The sequence below is a fragment of the Papilio xuthus genome, unplaced genomic scaffold (genome assembly GCF_000836235.2).
Source record: "Papilio xuthus unplaced genomic scaffold, Pxut_1.1 DF827870.1, whole genome shotgun sequence".
Classification (NCBI taxonomy): domain Eukaryota; kingdom Metazoa; phylum Arthropoda; class Insecta; order Lepidoptera; family Papilionidae; genus Papilio; species Papilio xuthus.
The window spans coordinates 936,360-943,020 of NW_013530779.1; positions in this window are offsets into that span (position 1 = coordinate 936,360).

The following is a 6,661-nucleotide window of genomic DNA, read 5'->3' on the forward strand; positions in this document are numbered from 1 at the left end:
TTACACACACCTATTTGGGATGTTCCTAAATGTGGTACATTTTTAGTAACAGGTTTAATGGAATATATTTATTGTATAAGTGATGAGTGAAATCTAAAGTTAGAGAATTTTTCCTTTGTGAATAACTTTAATAAAAGATTCCCCATTCAGGTATATTTTAAACAGCAATACCAAAACCGCCCAAAATCGATTTTTGTTCAAACATGACATGAAAGTCTATAAGTTTATTTTTATGTACCATAACAACGAGCGGTCGGTCGCAATTTCGTCAACGCGGAATTACACAAAAATAGTATGTTACTTCCACACATCAGTTACCTGCCAGTCAAGGTCTCGTTACAATGGCTCGAGCCATTTGGAGATAACTAAGAACAAACGTGGATTTGAGATCAGACAGATGGACAAACTGAAATTGCAACAAGCATAGGGAATGTGAATTTGTATTATATTTTATATTGCCTTTAAAGGGAAGGCCGCTCTTTCTTGGATCTATATAATTCTTATCGTTAAGTAAAGTGGGAGTAATAAAAAATTCATAAAAACTAGTTCGACATATTTCTGTTTAATAAACACGTTAATTTCTTACATAAGATTTTACTCTCTCACATTTAGTGAAACTTCTTTGATATGATTCACTTTTGACACTATACAGACATGTATTTACATAATTATACCAAAAGTCTCGGAACACAATTATTAAAAAATCGAAGTATTACAGTTTCGAGTAGATACACGTTTAATTTCATATATAACTAGCAATCCATTCGACATAGGGACCAACTGGACAAGGGAATCCTGCGCTTTCAATCATTTGATTTTTTGTTTCATCTCCGCAATATATGTTATCATAACCAGAGGATAGTACTGCAACTATGCCTGATGCATGGATGACAGGGCCCCCGGAGTCCCCACCACATACAGTAGCAATAGTTCCACAGCGATGACCTAAGCATAACAACGGCCCTAATCCCGGTGTGTGCATGCATTTATTTATTACCACCTTAAATATTTGTAACACTTTTTTTAATTCTAGAGTACTTCCAGTAATGGTTTTTTTGTCAGGTATATTTTTCGTCGTGACCCCAAAACCACCGAATATCGCTTCATGACCATATAAAGTGTGAAAATCTACAGGACTTAATTTAATAAACCTCTTTAATGGCATAGGATTTGTTTTTATAAGGCCAATATCATTTTTACAACAAAACCCATATTCGTAATTTGAGACAAATACATAGGATGCGGAATCACTGAAACAACATGACTGAATGTATTGTTTTCTTTAAGTGAATTATAAACAGAACCATACCTTATAACTAGCTTATTGTGTAATCCTTCAATATACACGTGTAATTCTGTTAAGCAGTGAGCCGCTGTGACTGCCCATGTTGGCGACAGAGCAGACGCCGTGCACAGATGCGTGTGTCTACCATATATACTGCCATTAGCCATGTTATTTATATGCCTGATTTCAAGGCGAACAACATACGGATATGCTCCTTGGTCCGCGTCTTCTCCACCAAAAACTCTCAATGGTTGACTTTTGCCAGAACATTGACTCGACAATATTACGATGAACAGTATTTACATGATGTACCAACGTGTTCCAAACATATAACTAAGTAATAAATTATTTTTTAAGCAACTATTTAATAGTTCATTTTTATTTAAAAAACATAAAATGTTATCTTGGTAATTCTATTCTATGCATTTTGTATTTTAAATATTATATCTTTGTTATATTGATTCCTTGAAATTATTGACTTTTTGATCGGATTTTTGTTAGTTTAATTTTTCGTCTTATTATACTTTTATTTGACACGTTCTTAAATAGGATATATTTCTAGTCAGAAGTAGAATTTGATGGTTAAACAGAAATTGTCTAGAATAGATCAGTTAAAATATCGATGGACAAGTGACATGATTTCTGATACAAAAGAAAAATGAAGTGGTGCAGTAAACGAATGATATTCGGGACATGGGAAAAGGAAGGGAGACTGCCATAAGGTTGCCAGCCTATCCAAATTGGCTAAGAGTTATCTACGACAGAAAATACTTGTTTGTTACAGCCTTAAATATTTGCAACTCTTTAAATTTGAAGGTAACTACATTAATAGATTCATTTTCAAAAAAAATTTTTAGTACCACCATGACAACCGAAAAAAGCTTTTTGACCAAATACAGGGTGAAAATCAGCTACATTTACTTCAATATAGAGGCCTTATTTCACATTATCCTTAACGGTAAATAAAGTATATTAAATGAATAAACATAAACAAAACTATTGTCTTGGTTCTCCATTTTTTATCAGCTACATTAATTAAGCTAATTTATTTATAATAGTTATCCTAATAGTCTCACAATGAGGTCGTAGTTCCTAGTTGATACACATTCAATTTCTTACATAACTATTAATCCATTCAACATAAGGACCAACTGGGCAATGGAACCCTGCGTCTTCAATTAAAGTATTATCTGTTGCACCTCCGCAATACATGGTAGGTTTACCAGCGGATAATACTGCAACTATGCCTGATGTGTGGATGACAGGGCCCCCTGAGTCTCCGGGACATACAGTAGCAATAGTTCCACATCGATAACCTAGACATAACAAAGGCCCTAATCCCGGTGTGTGCATGCATTTATTTATTATCACCTTAAATATTTGTAACGGCTTTTTTAATTTTAGAGTGTTACCAGTTTTGGTTTTGTTATAAGATTCGTTTTTCGTAGTGATCCCAAAACCACCGAATACCGCTTCATGGCCATACAAAGTGTGAAAATCTACAGGACTCAATTTGATAAACCGCTTTAATGGCATAGGATTTGTTTTTATAAGGCCAATGTCATTTTTGACAACAAAATAGTGACTAATTTGTCGAAATACATACATAGGATGCGGAATCACTGAAACAACTTGACTGAATGTATTCTTATCATTTGGTAAACTATGAACAGAACCATACCTTATCACTAGTCTATCAGGTAGGACTCCTTTAGGATATTTGTTTAGATTAGTTATGCAGTGAGCCGCTGTGACCGCCCACGTTGATGACAGAGCAGACGCAGTGCACACATGCTGTTGCTTATCAAATATACTGCCATTGGCCATCTTCTTCCTATTCCGGAGTTCAAGGCGAACAACATACGGATAAGCTCCTTGTTCCGCGTCTTCTCCTCCATAAACTCTCAATGGTTGTCTTTTGCCAGAACATTGATTCGACAACATAACAATGAATAGTACGTACATTGTGTACCAAAGTGTTCCAAACATGTAACTATATATTAATTTCTTCTTTGAGAATACTGTGTAGTAGATTTATTTTATTTAAAGACATAAAGTATTATCATGGTAATTCAATTCTATAATATGAGTTTTTTATTTTTCATATTTTATCGTAAATTGATTCCTTCACATGATTTTGGTTCCTGACCAGAATTCTTGTTACTACGATTTGTCGTATTACACACACCTATTTGGGATGTTCCTAAATGTGGTACATTTTTAGTAACAGGTTTAATGGAATATATTTACTGTAAAAGTGATGAATGAAATCTAAAGTTAGAGAATTTTTCCTTTGTGAATAACTTCAATAAAAGATTCCCCATTTAGGTATATTTTACACAGCAATACCTAAACCGCCCAAAATCGATTTTTGTTCAAACATGACATGAAAGTCTATAAGTAACGCGTTTATTTTTATGTACCATAACAACGAGCGGTAGGTCGCAATTTCGTCAACGCGGAATTACACAAAAATAGTATGTTACTTCCACACATCAGTTACCTGCCAGTCAAGGTCTCGTTGCAATGGCTCGAGCCATTTGGAGATTACTAAGAACAAACGTGGATTTGAGATCAGACAGATGGACAAACTGAAATTGCAACAAGCATAGGGAATGTGAATTTGTATTATATTTTATATTGCCTTTAAAGGGAAGGCCGCTCTTTCTTGGATCTATATAATTCTTATCGTTAAGTAAAGTGGGAGTAATAAAAAATTCATAAAAACTAGTTCGACATATTTTCGTTTAATAAACACGTTAATTTCTTACATAAGATTTTACTCTCTCACATTTAGTGAAACTTCTTTGATATGATTCACTTTTAACATAATTATACCAAAAGTCTCGGAACACAATTATTAAAAAATCGAAGTATTACAGTTTCGAGTAGATACACATTTAATTTCATACATAACTAGCAATCCATTCGACATAGGGACCAACTGGACAAGGGAATCTTGCGCTTTCAATCATTTGATTTTTTGTTTCATCTCCGCAATATATGTTATCATAACCAGAGGATAGTACAGCAACTATGCCTGATGCATGGATGACAGGGCTCCCGGAGTCCCCACCACATACAGTAGCAATAGTTCCACATCGATGACCTAAACATAACAACGGCCCTAATCCCGGTGTGTGCATGCATTTATTTATTACCACCTTAAATATTTGTAACACTTTTTTTTAATTCTAGAGTACTTCCAGTAATGGTTTTTTTGTCAGGTATATTTTTCGTCGTGACCCCAAAACCAACGAATATCGCTTCATGACCATATAAAGTGTGAAAATCTACAGGACTTAATTTAATAAACCTCTTTAATGGCATAGGATTTGTTTTTATAAGGCCAATATCATTTTTACAACAAAACCCATATTCGTAATTCGAGACAAATATATAGAATGCGGAATCACTGAAACAACATGACTGAATGTATTGTTTTCTTTACTTGAATTATAAACAGAACCATACCTTATCACTAGCTTATTGTGTAATCCTTCAATGTACACGTGTAATTCTGTTAAGCAGTGAGCCGCTGTGACTGCCCATGTTGGCGACAGAGCAGACGCCGTGCACAGATGCGTGTGTCTACCATATATACTGCCATTAGCTATCTTATTTATGTGCCTGATTTCAAGGCGAACAACATACGGATAAGCTCCTTGGTCCGCGTCTTCTCCACCATAAACTCTCAATGGTTGACTTTTGCCAGAACATTGACTCGACAATATTACGATGAACAGTATTTACATGATGTACCAACGTGTTCCAAACATATAACTAAGTAATAAATTATTTTTTAAGCAACTATTTAATAGTTTATTTTTATTTTAAAACATAAAATGTTATCTTGGTAATTCTATTCTATGCATTTTGTATTTTAAATATTATATCTTTGTTATATTGATTCCTTGAAATTATTGACTTTTTGATCAGATTTTTGTTAGTTTAATTTCTCGTCTTACTTCTATTTGATACGTTCTTAAATAGGGTATATTTCTTGTAAGAAGTAGAATTTGATGGTTAAACAGAAATTGTCTAGAATAGATCAGTTAAAATAACGATGGACAAGTGACATGATTTCTGATACAAAAGAAAAATGAAGTGGTCCAGTAAACGAATGACATTCGGGACATGGGAAAAGGAAGGGAGACTGCCATAAGGTTGCCAGCCTATCCAAATTGGCTAAGAGTTATCTACGACAGAAAATACTTGTTTGTTACAGCCTTAAATATTTGCAACTCTTTAAATTTGAAGGTAACTACATTAATAGATTCATTTTCAAAAAATTTTTTAGTACCACCATAACAACCGAAAAAAGCTTTTTGACCAAATACAGGGTGAAAATCAGCTACATTTACTTCAATATAGAGGCCTTATTTCACATTATCCTTGACGATAAATAAAGTGTATTCAATGAAGAAACATAATAAAACAAAACTATTGTCTTGGTTCTCCATTTTTTATCAGCTACATTAATTAAGCTAATTTATTTATAATAGTTATCCTAATAGTCTCACAATGAGGTCGTAGTTCCTAGTTGATACACATTCAATTTCTTACATAACTATTAATCCATTCAACATAGGGACCAACTGGGCAATGAAACCCTGCGTCTTCAATTAAAGTATTATCTGTTGCACCTCCGCAATACATGTTAGGTTTACCAGCGGATAATACTGCAACTATGCCTGATGCGTGGATGACAGGGCCCCCTGAGTCTCCGCGACATACAGTAGCAATAGTTCCACATCGATAACCTAGACATAACAAAGGCCCTAATGCCGGTGTGTGCATGCATTTATTTATTATCACCTTAAATATTTGTAACGGCTTTTTAAATTTTAGAGTGTTACCAGTTTTGGTTTTGTTATAAGATTCGTTTTTCGTAGTGATCCCAAAACCACCGAATACCGCTTCATGCCCATACAAAGTGTGAAAATCTACAGGACTCAATTTGATAAACCTCTTTAATGGCATAGGATTTGTTTTTATAAGGCCAATGTCATTTTTGACAACAAAATAGTGACTAATTTCTCGATATACATACATAGGATGCGGAATCACTGAAACAACTTGACTGAATGTATTCTTATCATTTGGTAAACTATGAACAGAACCATACCTTATCACTAGTCTATCAGGTAGGACTCCTTTAGGATATTTGTTTAGATTAGTTATGCAGTGAGCCGCTGTGACCGCCCACGTTGATGACAGAGCAGACGCAGTGCACAAATGATGTTGGTTATCAAATATACTGCCATTGGCCATCTTCTTCCTATACCGGAGTTCAAGGCGAACAACATACGGATAAGCTCCTTGTTCCGCGTCTTCTCCTCCATAAACTCTCAATGGTTGTCTTTTGCCAGAACA